Here is a 13,006-nt window from a genome sequence, read left to right as displayed (position 1 = left end):
TAAATTCTATCATTAACCTGACCTATGGGGCACGATAACTTGTTTTGAATGTTCGCCGTGTACAAACTTTCACTTTAATAATGCAAGAATACTTATCTCACTATATGAAATTTTAGTTTGAAGTTAAAAGCCTCCAAATTCAGAGCCCCATCCATGCAAGGCACGTTTTGGCTGAGTAAGCCTCTGGATTCGGAGCGCCCTTCATGGAATTCATGATTGGCCAAGTTAAAAGCCTCCGAATTCGGAGCCCCATCAATGAATGACACTTTTGGGCTAAGAAAACCTCTGGATTCGAAGCGCCCTTCATGGTTCACGATTGGCCAAAAGCCTCCAAATTCGGAGCCCCATCAGTGAATGACACTTTTGGGCTGAGTAAACATCCGGATTCAGAGTGTCCTTCTTGGAATTCATGATTGGCCAAGTTAAAACCCTCCGAATTTGGAGTCCCATAAGTGAATGACATTTTTGGGCCGAGTAAGCCTCCAGATTCGGAGCACCCTTCGTGATTCACGATTGGCCAAAAGCCTCCGAATATGGAGCCCCATCAGTGAATGACACTTTTGGGCCCAGTAAGCCTCCGGATTCGGAGTGCCCTTCGTGGAATTCACGATTGGCCAAGTTAAAAGCTTCCGAATTCGAAGCCCCATCAGTGAATGACACTTTTGGGCCGAGTAAGCCTCCGGATTCAGAGCACCCTTCGTGATTCACGATTGGCCAAAAGCCTCCAAATTAGGAGCCCCATCAATGAATGACACTTTTGGGCCGAGTAAGCCTCCAGATTCAGAGCGCCCTTCGTGGAATTCACGATTGGCCAAGTTAAAAGCCTCCGAATTTGAAGCCCCATCAGTGAATGACACTTTTGGGCTGAGTAAGCCTCCGGATTCAGAGCGCCCTTCGTGATTCACGATTGGCCAAAAGCCTCCGAATTAGGAGCCCCATCAGTGAATGACACTTTTGGGCCGAGTAGGCCTCTGGATTCGGAGCGCCCTTCATGGAATTCACAATTGGCCAAGTTAAAAGCCTCTGAATTTGGAGCCACATCCGTGCAAGGCACATTTGGACCGAGTAATCCTCCGAATTCGGAGCGCCCTTCGTGGAATTCACGATTGGCCAAGTTAAAGTCTCCAAATTCGGAGCCCCATCAGTGAATGACACTTTTGGGCCAAGTAAGCCTCCGGATTCGAAGTGCCCTTCGTGGAATTCATTATTGGCCAAGTTAAAGCCTCCGAATTCGGAGCCCCATCAGTGAATGACACTTTTGGGCCGAGTAAGCTTCCGGATTCGGGGTGCCCTTCGTGGAATTCACGATTGGCCAAGTTAAAAGCCTCCGAATTCGGAGCCCTATCCGTGCAAGGCACTTTTAGGCCGAGTAAGCCTCCAGATTTGGAGCGCCCTTCGTGGAATTCACGATTGGCCAAGTTAAAAGCCTCCGAATTCGAAGCCCCATCCGTGCAAGACACGTTTGGGCTGAGTAAGCCTCCGAATTCGAAGCCCTTTCCGAGGCGCCCTTCACCAAAAACCACGTTTGGCCGAGGCAAAATGCCTCTGAATTTGGCACGCTTTTCATGAATATTATGACTAACAGGCATAAACGCAGTTGACAAAAAATGGAAGACGATCGATAATATGTTTAAACATAAATTGAAACAACATGCAAACATTTAAAATAATACGTTTTATTGAATTAATCAATAATACATAATTCGCTCCCAATCTACGTTAGAGCGGTACAATATGTTTTATCTTCACTTTTATTCAGCATCCCCCTCGTCATTGCTCTTCTCGACTTCAAAAGCCGCAAAGGGAAAATGATGACTCTGATATAATGGCGATGCCGAATCTACGCCTACTACCCGAAGAGCCTCTGTGGCCTAGAGAGCCTTGACCCACACGTGCTTAAATCCACGGTTCTCACATCGGCAGACCTCCTCGGCGAGCTTTTCCTTAGTCCTCTGTATCCCGACTTTCCGGCCATCGTGGAAGCCTTGTTCATAAGACCTGGTCTTTACGGCCTCTATTGCAAACATGCTTATCACGATCGGCAATCGCATGACTTATAAGCCGTTGGTCACCCTTTCTTCCACGATCAGGTTAGCTTGTTCGGCCGATTGTGTCTCGGTGGTTTTGACCTTTCTTAGTTCACGCTTAGCCTTCTCCGCGTGAGCTTCTAAGTTTCGAATGCATTCATCCTTCTGCTCTATCTCCCGCCGTGCGGCGCGATGACGCATGCCAATTTCATAGGTGGTATACATCCCTTTCACAGCTCCATGGATGCCCTCCTGAAACACTTCGAAATCAGGTCAACTAACCATCGACTGCAGGACTTCTGGTGGAAAAATTTGTCGAGCAAACTCGGCTACCACATTTGGGTCATGCGCAATTGAATCCGCTTCCGTCATCGATTTGTTCCCCACAAAAATCGCAAAACTCAACGGGCACGGAGTTGCACTGGTTTCTCCTCTCGAGCGTGGTTGTGGAGAGCTGCCCCGTTGCTACTTTTCCCTTCTGGGTGACCTACTTCGATGACGTGGGGACTGGCATTTTTCACGTTCCCTCAACATCCTGCTCCCTGTGCGCGTTGGCTCACCACCTCAATTCATCTTTGCATCCAACTCTGCGAGTGTCCTCCCTTCTCCTCTGGTGTTGAAGAATAATCTTCTTACCATCCACAAATTGTCCATACTGCTCTTTCCCTCCCTCACGTTATTGACTTTGAACGCAATAATGGCCCCTCCGCACACAAACCACCCGCCCCATTTATACCTTACAGGTACAGCACCCCCGAGGCGACCTCATCAATGCTAATTTCAAAACCTGGTGCCGATCATCTCATGTGCCCCAGCCCTACCATGAGCTAATTTCATTCGGCCTTCCAGTTCATGCACCAGCTGGGGCAAGGGCAGATTCATTAATCTAATCGGCAAATGTCTAGACCTGGTGCTGTTCATCTCATGTGCCCCAACTGCTCCATGAGCTAATATCATTCGACATTCCAGTTCATGCACTAGTTGGGGCAAAAGCAGATTCATTAATCTAATCGGTAAATACCCAATCCTAGTGTCGATCAATGAGCTAATATCATTCGGCCTTCCAGTTCATGCACCAACTGGGGCAAGGGCAGATTCATTAATGTAATCAGCAAATGTCCAGACCTAGTGCCGATCATCTCATGTGCTCCAGCCGTTCCATGAGCTAATGTCATTCGGCGTCCCAGTTCATGCACCAGTTAGGGCGAGGAAAGATTCATTAATCTAATCGGCAAATGCCCAGACCTGGTGCCAATCAATGAGCTAATATCATTCGGCCTTCCAGTTCATGCACCAGCTGGGGCAAGGGCAGATTCATTAATCTAATCGGCAAATGTCCAGACCTGGTGCCGATCATCTCATGTGCCCCAGCCGCTCCATGAGCTAATGTCATTCGGCGTCCCAGTTCATGAACCAACTGGGGCAAGGGTAGATTCATTAATCTAATCGGCCAGATGTCGGGGCCTTGAGCCATTTTACTCGTTAGTCTATCGAATATTCATGCCTTTCCAAACTGTTAACTGCCAATTCTTTTAGTTATTTGGCTAAAGAGCAAAGAGGCAGAGGATGTGTAATTGATTCGGTTAATTTATTGGATGTTTAATCTACTCATATGTAGCAAGCATAAGGAATTTTCATTAATAAATTAAAGACAAATAGTACATGTAATAAACTGGAAAGCATAGAAAATTTTCATTAATAAATTGAGCACAAATAGCAGTCATTTTACACATGAAAATTAGCTTACATTTAAAGAAATGAAAATCTACTAACAAAAACCTACAAAAACTATGCATCTAAGATGCCTACCAAAAACAAAAATATCCCCTAATCAATCTTCAGGGTCAGACGCTAGTGGCTCAACGTCCACCTGCTCGTATGGAATCGGTTGCGCCAATGTCACATTCGCAGCAACAAGGGCTTTGAGCCAGCCGTGTTTGAAGCCCCAATTCTCGAACTTAGGCACTTCTTCCACATAGTTGTCCAAGGCGGCGTCCTTCCCAGCTTGGAACGCTTTGGAAATCTCGGAGTCAGCTATTTCCTTTGCCTTCCTCGATTCTTTCAAGCCAGCTTCTAGCTTGGCGATCACCTCCTTGGCTAACTTGAGCGCATCTTCGCTTACTTTTTCCCTCTCTTTGGTGACAAGCCTTAGTTGGTCAGAATTCCTTGCTCCCTCGGCCTCGAAATCGGGTCTCACACGTTCCTCTGCTGCTTGCGATGCTTCAAAATCGGCCCTTTGAGAGGCTACCACAGCCTTGTTCTTTTCATTGTCAATTTCAGCTTTTAAGAAGCCGATCTGTTCTATGGCGTCATGTTGACGGCGGTCGATTTCGGCTATCCTACCCACCGTCTACAAAACAAGGAAATAGAGTTACAACAAACAAATAATAAGAAAAATATATATATGTATTTAGTCAGAAGACTGCAGATAAGGTAGGTAATGTACCAATAAGGCTGACTAAGAAGCTAAAGCAATTAGCATTAGATCTAGCTCCGCCCGAAATGTGGCTCTATCAACCGGCAGGGATATTAAGGAGGCCATACTCAAGGCCACGGCCGGGTCCTTTAAAGTCGACGCATCAGAGGCAATCGGCATATTCCTTATCCTTGGTTGAACAGTGAACGGAACAACCAAGTCTAATTCCTCAATGTGCTGCCGTTTGTTGCTTTGGTCCTCATCCTGGACGACTTCTTGCTCGACGGGGCGCTTTTCCCCTTATGCTCAACCTCCTTATCCCCTCGTTCTACCTGTTCCGTCTCAGCCATTTTGGTCTGAGTCGTTTCTTCCGCAATAACAGGCAGAGAGGACTTAGTGACCGTGGTGGATAGAGTTTCCAATCGGGCGGCCTCGGCTCTCCTCTAGGCGGCCATCCTTTCTGCATTTTTCCTCCTAGCAAGTTGCGTGAGCGACTCCCCAGCCATTTTCTCAGGATAAGTGTCAGGGCGATCTCCTAAGTCTGTAAAAATGTCTTCGAAGGAGACGTCCCCCCGGCCTGATGTGGATGGAGGGTCGGACGAATTGAGTCTGGCTTCCTCAAAGGTCGAGTTAAAAGCCACGTCTACCTCAGTTTCCAACTGGTTCAGGTCCTCGGCGACCGATTCGGCTGCTTGTTCTTCAACGTGCTTCGAATCAGAGGCTTTCAAACCAATCTGCCTTAGGTTTTTGAAGTTAGGGAAGATAAGGGCTGTAAGATACTCCTCGCCTCTCGAAATTGAAATGTGGTCTGCCGCCGAAAATGTTGCGTAAGTCAGTTCGTATCACAAGAGATTGTGGGCTGCCCTCCCTTGTTTCTGATGGCTTAGATGGCCAACGAACTGTAGTACGACTTTAATTTCCGCTAGTACAGCATTTTTCGTTGAAACCAACACTTTCTTCAAATCGTTGCCTGCATAAACAAAACGATAAGTACATGGAAAGAAGGCCGAATACATATATGATAATAAATCAATAAATAAAAAATGGAAATGAGCTATACGGCCACCTGGTTCGCCTTTTCGCCTTGGCACAAGATCTAGGCGATCTTCAGCCTCGCCGAATTCCCAGTTGCCTCAGACAACGACCATTACATCGTCAACACACTTGCCAGAGCTGGCAAGCATAGTCACTAAGTAATGATCGGTATCCTTGGCCCTGAGAAAATAGCGTCCCAGCCGGCCAGTAGACTTGGCTAAGGCATAACAATGCTGAATTGCAGGTATACCTTGGTTAATCCTAAGGCATCGGCTCAACTCTATAATCCCCATTATGATTCAAAAAAAATTTACGTTAGGCTGGGAAGGGATTAGACCCCAGTGTTGAAGGACGACCCTTAAAAATGGGTGAAGCAGAAAACGGACTCCGCCCTCAGCAATCGATGGGAGAGGAAAGATGATTGTACTCTCATCATTCCTCTCCATATCAATGGTGTTGTCTGCCACAAAGTGACAAATGGACATCGTCGGGGATGGAATATTGGCATCGGAAACTGGAAATTCGATCCGCAGAAAGGAGTTCTTTAAAATGTTTTGCCATCCTAGCTAGCCTAAGGATTATACAAAACTAAACATAAACAAGGAAATGGGATTCTAAGTGAAGGAGAAGAAAACTTACAAGAAGCAGAAGAGATAATAAGAAACAGGAGGAAGTTGCAGAGGTCGCGAAATGGAGGTATATTGAAAGGCAAACCAGGAGCTTTGAGTATTCAACAAGAACTTACATTCGAAGGGACAACATAATTTCAAATCGCATTAAATGAAAAAAGCGTACGAAGAGGCGGGAAGATGTAATAATGCCTAAAAAGCGTGTGCTCTGACATACGTTGGGATGAGGTTAGCCGCCGTTCTTTCTTTGACTTTTCAAATTCGAAAGCAAACATGTCGTTCGAAACCAAACATACCGACTAACTGGTGTTAATAGGATGTTTGGAGGGCAATTGTGGGAGTCGAATATTCTGGGGGCAATAATGTCGAATAACAGTATAAGGACAGTCAAGGACGGAATTTCTATTCGACATTGATCCTAGACCATCACAGAGCCGAATATGGTAATCGACATTCCAACCAGCAGAACAAAAGCCGAATAAATAAACGTGCAATGGATTAAGGGTAGGCCCAACCCTAAGGCCCAAGGGGAAAAATATAAATAGAGGAGCATCAGCCAAAGAAAGGTATGTGAGAAAAAGTTTAACTTGAGATATAAGCAACCAAGAGAGTATACACTGACTTATCTGTCGAAGTGCTAATTATGGCACCCCCGACCAAGGTATTCATTCCTTTTCAGGTGACTAGCTGAGGATCACGAGCATCCTATAGGATCAAAAGAGTATTTCCGAACCACTTCTCCACACATATTTATGTGTATTATGACTCAGATTGTGTAGTATGAAGTTTAAATGTTAGTCGGCAAAGATTGGGTTGCTGCTGATATAAATGTGTTTCAGTGAATTTGATTAAGATTTTTGTGAATTAGATTTTGAAAATTGAATCTAATTGCTCAAGGTTGGTTTAGATGGATTTGAGTTCGTTAATTTCTAAATTTTCTTTTTTTTTAATGTGAAATTAGTATTGTTCAATTGTTTTTTGTGTTAATCGAATTGTGTTATTCTAAGATCCACGTTCATGTAGAATATGAAATTTGAGTTTTATATATATATATATATATATACCTATGAAATATTCAGAAGATTCGAGTTATATTTGATTGATGGAGATGTTGATTTTATGACGACTCTGTTTTGCTTTAGTGTTCTCTATAAAGGATTGATTTTGGTACTATGTGGCAGACTCTTTTGAAATTCACGTTTGAATTTTTTTTTCTCTGATAATTTTTATCACAAATATTTCTATTTCAACTCCGTGTTTATTATTTATTTTTATCACAATGCATTCTTCTAATAATGCATTCTTCCATATTAACTAAGAAGTGGAGATGTTAAAAATGTTTGTTAAAGTGTATTATATGACAAAAAGTGGAGTCCAATTTTGTATGTTAAGGGTTTGTTCATGTAGTAGTATATATGGGTGTTCCAATGGGGATGTTAAAATGTGTTGTGGGACGCCGACTTTCATTCTCTCTCTCCCCTGTCCCTTCTCTCTCTTGACTGCTAAGGAGCTAGCTGCAGTTAACAACCAAGTTAAGGACTGATAAGTTTAAAAAATTAGCTAACCCATCCACTGGAGCCCAAAATTTTAGAATTTGGTTGCTAATTGTGTAGCACCTGACACTAGCATATACTAAGCCATCCACTGTTAAATGATTTCAAATCCATCATCTGTATTTAATCATGATATCATCTTCCATAAATTGGTGTAAAGTATATGATATTTATCTATTACTCATATTAGTTGAATAAATTTCCAATAAGATACTAAATCATTGTGGTAGGGAAATGTGAAAATGATAGAATAGGACATAACACTTGCATTTAAGTTTGTTGTTAAGGGAAAATGATTGTTATAGACATAACACTTGCATTTAAGTGCTATCTTAATCATTCAATAATGGATAATTGATTCTTAGGCATATTCCCACCAATGGAGGAATAAATTTGTGGACCAAACTAGTATGAATCTTTGTTTAGTTAGTTGGACCAAAAATGTAAAGCAAGCTAATTTGTGATAGATTGAAGGTGGTTGTTGGTATCTTAATCATTCACTTATGGATTACTGATTCTTAGGAGTGTTCCTATCAATGAACTCATTTTGTGGGCCAAACTGCTATAAATATTTGGTTTAGCTGGACAAAAAAATGTGAAGCAAACTAGTTTGTGATAGATTGCTAGTTGTTGGGATCTTTTATTAGCCTCTTTCAAGGTAGAACCAAAATATACTATAATTGAATGTCGAACATCCCATACATGCCATCCAACCACATTAAAACAAACTGTGAATGTCAAATTTGTTGTAGTGTCTGGATTATAAGAAAATGAACTGATTCTTTTTTTTATTTATTTATTAGGTAATTGAACTAGATATACCAAAATTTAGAGTACAAAATATGAGGCTCAATGTACTTGCAAAGAGGAAAAAAAAGATGATTAAGCAAGCCATCAAAATAGAGCATTCAATTTAAGGTTTAGAGAAGGAATGTGGAGATGTAACCCAATTACATGTGGAGGTAACAGTAAAAAAAAATTGTTGAGTGAAGATTTGATTTGTATAAGGTGTGATCAATGCCTTGTTTGTAATAATAATAATAATAATAATAATAATAATAATAATAATAATAATAATAATAAAATTTAAAAAATAACATTTCAAACTGTATATACATGTGGAAGATTAGGAGTTTTCATTATTGAACTCTGGTTCATAATAATAATGTATTGAGAAGCAATGGCACATAGCTATTACTTTTTATTCTAGCAGATGTCTTAGGTAGTTTCAACTGGAGAAAGACGAGTTAAAGACTTGGAAGACTTGGCTTCTTATTGTCCTCAGTATCACAACCAAGGTACCTTTTAATACTACATTATAAGTACTCCTTATAACTTTTATGGGTCATACATACCTAGCATATAGTGTAGTACTGTGCACTACTGCAAATCATTACAGCATTTCATGGGGATGATAAAGTATGAACATATTAGATTTTTTCTATTCAATATTTCTATTTTGTTATGAAAATTACTTCAAGCAATGAGTTGATCATTGACAATGTTGTTGGCTATCAAATATTCAATGATCTTTACTTAGTGATCCACAACCTAAAAATTCAAGAAAAAGGTATATATGTTTGTGATGATCTTTTTGAAATCAGCATGTGTGTTCCTCTATTTATGCACCAATAAGGATTTGGAAGTTAATGTTTCAAATTATTTCTATGGTGCAATGTTTTAGGGCTTGATATCCTTCTTCATATAATGTTTTTGGATCATGAATCATGTATAAACTATTGTTCTTTCTTGACGTTAAATTATAATAATTATTATTATTTTGTGTTTTATTTTCATTCCTTATTTTGGGTTAAGGGGTTTAACCATATCTTATTTCTTCCTTTTAACTGTATTGATCCCCATTCCATCTGTTATATGGGTCTCTCGCAGACATGTCAATAATGTTACAGGATGATGGAGGCGATGGTTCGGATGATGAGTATGAGCCCAATAGTAGCAGCGACAATAATGATGATGATGGCTAGTTTTTGAGGACTTTGATGAATAGATTTCTATAATCTTTGAATAGTTTTGGATTTTGTTTACAAACTTATATATGATACAGTTTTGGATGGTTTATAACTTTTTGGATAATTAAGAACTTAAGGATAGTCCTTTTCGATGATTTTGAACTTACGGTTAGTTTTTGGATGTTTGGAATGTATTGACAATTTTTTAATATTCATAATTTACGGATGTAGTTTATTTTTTATGCTTGAAACAATATTTTGGTGGTTGAATGATATTTTGTGAAGCTTGTTTGTAATGTTTGTTAGATTGTACAAAAAAGGTCAAAATAAAACTTGCCGAGTTAAAATAATAATAATAATAATAATGCACATTCTACAGCAAGCACATTAGGCCATTATATGACATATTCCACAGCATTCTACGAACATTGTGGTATGTTCTACTTATCTACGGTACGTTGACCAAGTCGTTGTATTACATATTCGTACGGCACTCAATCAATGTTGTTATTTGTCCCACTAATTAACAGCGTGCAAAAGTAGTCGTAGAAAATGTAAAAACGACGCACAAAATCTGCTGTTAAATAGTTTTTAACGACATACTATGGCATGCCGTTGAAAGTGAATGACTTTCCATGACTGGTTATAATATGATGTTATGTTGCATGTCGTCGAAGGGTTTTTACTGCGTCCATTGCACGCCGTAAAAACCCTTTTTTGTTGTAGTGAAATTAGAGGATCCATATGTCTAAATTCCATATGGGCATCGAAAACATATCCCACACAACCTTAATGCTTGTCATATTCAATGGACATGTGTATTGTGGAATGAATAAAAAAGTCCATGTAACACTAAGTAAGATACAAATTTCAAAACAGAACTACACAATCATAAATTTGAGCTGCATTTCCTTCCCACAATATGATTCCATTTCCTGTGTGGCCAAAGCTAAAACTACTTCTGATGTGCAATAAACATTAATCATTATAGATGATAATTTGGTTTAAACTTCCCTAAATACTTCAAGAATTCACAAAGTCGTAGACCAAAATAGAAGTTAGAACACTTGTCATGCACAATGGAGAAGTCGAATTGCTTATCTCCAAAAAAAAAAAAAATGGAGAAGTCGAATGCTTCCACCTTGACCTTATTGACACTTTCAGCAGCTGCATGTATGTACTGTCGCCTTGTGGCTCAAGAGGCGCCCTTGTATTCTTGGCACAAATTGATTTAAATCTCTTGAGAATTGCAATAACTTGATGCATAATTGAGTATGTTAGTTGATCCACAAATTTGTTAAAATCATTTAGGTTATTATACTACAATTATTCAAGCTTTGCAAAAACCACAGTGAGAAGAAATTATATGTCTACTATAGGGCTCTATCCAAGGAATAACACAAGGGACTTCAAAGAATTATTCGAGTAGGACTCTAAGGAATAAAATAGAGGACTTCAAAGAATGATTCGAGAAATCTTATGGTCATACCCAAAATAGGTTTTACTGGCTGATAGTCAATCCACAATTTAGTATTTGGGTAAATTATAAATATACCCCTGAGGTTTATCAAAAATACCGATTCCCTTTTCATGTTCGAAAAATTACATCCCACCCCTTCAAGTTTCTAATCACATAACAAATAACATCTTCCATTAATCAACTATTATGCCAAACTAACATAGTATATTATGTAAGCAACATCTTTTTTTAAAGAAATACATATATTAACATTTATGAAGTGCAACACTTTATTTTCTTTTTTCTTTTTCCTATCTCACCTTCCTTATCATCCATTTTCTCTCAACCAGTATCACCACCCCCTGCCACTCACAATCAGCACCACTATCACTATTGTCTACAAACATTTTAGTGCTGCCAAAAAGAATTGGAAAATATTGTGGTAGGGAAAGGGATTTGATGAAGGGTGGATGAAAATGTGGATAGTATGATAATTTTAATTTGCTCTTAGAAGGTATTTGGATAATTTTATTTTTTCTGTTAGGTCAATTGGAGGACAAATTCTAACAGGGGGTATTTGCAATGGTGGAGCCAAATTTGTGGTTTAGAAGCGGCACTATTAAATTGAAATTTTAATAAAAATTATAATGTAACTTAATTTTTATTTGATGGTAAGATTAAAAATTAGTGCACTGCAAATGTTATATTTAAATATAAGGTCAAGTTAACTGATCATTATCTTTATTGTTATTAATTTAATTTATGTATGATGATCATCATGGTTTAAAAAATAATTACATGCCCTCATATGAGGACAAAATTATATAAAGATACACATACAAAAAGAGATATAGAAATGATAGAAAAAGAAATTAATAAATAATATACAGAGGCTATTATATATTACTTGTTTTTTCCACCATTGTGAATCATTAAATTACATGGCAATATATTATTAGTTGTCATTACTTATGTAATAATTATCTATTTTATAAGAGGTGATATAAAATAACGACAAAAAATTAGTGATATATAACATTTCTCTAATATAAAATTTATAAGAAATTTTTTTAGCATAATTAAACATTTAAAGTGACAAATTAAATGTTTTTTTATTAAAAAAGTTTTAAAACAAAAAATAGTGATATAAAAATTTCAAGATATTACTTAAAAAGATTAAATTGAAATATATTGGTTTATTAAAGGTAAAAGAATAAATTTTCAAAAGTTGAGGCGGCAAGTGACCCTTTTATGTGCCTCCACCCCTAGGTTAGGGGTGTAAATCCGGCCTGGCCCATGTCGAGCCTCATAGACTCCAACCAAAATTCGGGCCGAACTGGCCCATAGGCCAAAAAATTAGGCCCAAGCCCAAGGGTATTCGAGCCTTAGCTGGGCCGGTGGGCCAGGCCTGGCCTCGGGCTTAGGTAAGGGCCTGACCATTTTTTTTTTTTTTCTACCCAAATTTTATTATTTTTCACTAAAAAAGACACTAGGCCTTGAGCGGGCGAGCCTTGAGTGGAGTGGACCTTAAGAGGGCCAAGCGGGCCGGGCCGAGATTCAAAATGATGGCCCAAGCCTAGGGGTTTGGCCTGGGCTTGGGCCCAGGCCCAAACTAGCTTAAACGGGCTGGGCCCACCGGGACCGCGGGCCGGGCTTCGGGCTGCCCACGGGCCACGGGCCATTTTTACACTCCCACCTTAGGTATTTATAATTTTTAGAACGTGAGGAAGAAATCCGTGTTATTGACAAACCTTAGGGATGTATTTTTAATTTAATTTACCATTAGTATTTTGGGAACAAAAAATCAAAATCAATAATTTCCTTATATTGTGTTTGGTTGAGGGATTTGTAAACGGATTTTGGAAAGGGAAAAGGAAAAGGTGGGTGAAATGTGAATAAAATATACCTACATTTTAC

The sequence above is a fragment of the Camellia sinensis genome, chromosome 1 (genome assembly GCF_055761805.1).
Source record: "Camellia sinensis isolate YWXY chromosome 1, ASM5576180v1, whole genome shotgun sequence".
Taxonomy (NCBI): domain Eukaryota; kingdom Viridiplantae; phylum Streptophyta; class Magnoliopsida; order Ericales; family Theaceae; genus Camellia; species Camellia sinensis.
The sequence above is the reverse complement of the archived record's forward strand: the minus strand, read 5'-3'. Positions refer to the sequence as shown.